Raw genomic sequence first — 1277 nt, 5'->3', positions numbered from 1 at the left:
AAAAAAAATGCTACACAGGGCAGTTACTTGAGAGGCACAGGGAGTGTTTCATTTGACTTGTGTTTACAATCACAGGATATCAGAACACAAGAGGGAGATGATATCAACCCATTTTACAGAGTGTGATACAGAAGCAGAGAAAGTTATGCTTGGCTCATGGAACAGGCCTGGAACCCAGGAGTGTCTGTCTCTTAGCCCAGGGCCATAGCAGCCATGACAGCAAGCTGTTTTGTTTTTCCTCACCTGTGTCTTGTACTGCTAAGAGTAGTTGGTATGATCAAAGATGTAGCCTTTCATTTCACATGTCTGGGCCTCACTGCTATTTAGACCCAAAAGCCTGTGTGTCTGGACAGCTCAAGTGGCTTTGCAGCCTACTGCTGCAATGACAGGGGCCTCAGAGGCTCTGTCCTGGTTGCTGTGTGAATCAGGCCCTGTTCTACACGGCTAGATTTCGTGGGCCTGTTGAGATCTCAGCCAGACACCAAATTCCAACTTGGGGATGTCTTGTCTCAGACACGAGAATACTCCTGTTTGCCTCCCCATGGTACCTCCTTTGTGACCAGAAGTTTGCTGGTGATGTGGGGACACACTGGGCCCGAGGAACGTTATTTGCTCTGGGACAGAGGCCCTCTCCAATATGTCCTAGACTCAGGGCCGGCCTGGTGGCGCACTGCTACAGTGCGCCGCTTGAGAAGCGTGGCAGCGCTCCTGCCGAGGGTTCGGATCCCACATACAGACCGGCCGCTCACTGGNATATGTCCTAGACTCAGCCTCTCTTCCTGGGGCAGGACAGGACCATCTCTGTTCCCAAACCATTCCTCCCACTGTGGCTTCAGTTAGCTGGCCACATGTGGTTCAGTTACTGTGGGAGACAAGGTTACACAGTCACATCAAGCTTTGGCTTTACTGAGGCCATCAGTCTGGATGGACCTACATTTCCTCAGTCACTCACTACATTTTTAATAACTTTTATTGTCTCTCTCTATATTTTTTTAGGTTTGAAAAAAAAACTGGGGGCCGGCCCGGTGGCGCACTGCTACAGTGCGCCACTTGGGAGGTGCGGCGGTGCTCCCGCCGAGGGTTCGGATCCCACATACAGACTGGCCGCTCACTGGCTGAGCGAGGTGCGGGAGCAGCGCCGAGGGTTGCGATCCCGTTGCCGGTCCCGGTCCAGTACGGGCGCAACACTGAGGGTTGCTATCCGTTGCCAGTCACGAAAAAAAAAAAAGAAAAAAAACTGTTAAAGCAAAAAATAAAAATAAATCACCTATACCATG

The sequence above is a fragment of the Galeopterus variegatus genome, unplaced genomic scaffold (assembly GCF_000696425.1).
Source record: "Galeopterus variegatus unplaced genomic scaffold, G_variegatus-3.0.2 Scaffold2794, whole genome shotgun sequence".
In the NCBI taxonomy this organism is placed as follows: Eukaryota; Metazoa; Chordata; class Mammalia; order Dermoptera; family Cynocephalidae; genus Galeopterus; species Galeopterus variegatus.
This window is presented reverse-complemented; position numbering follows the sequence as displayed.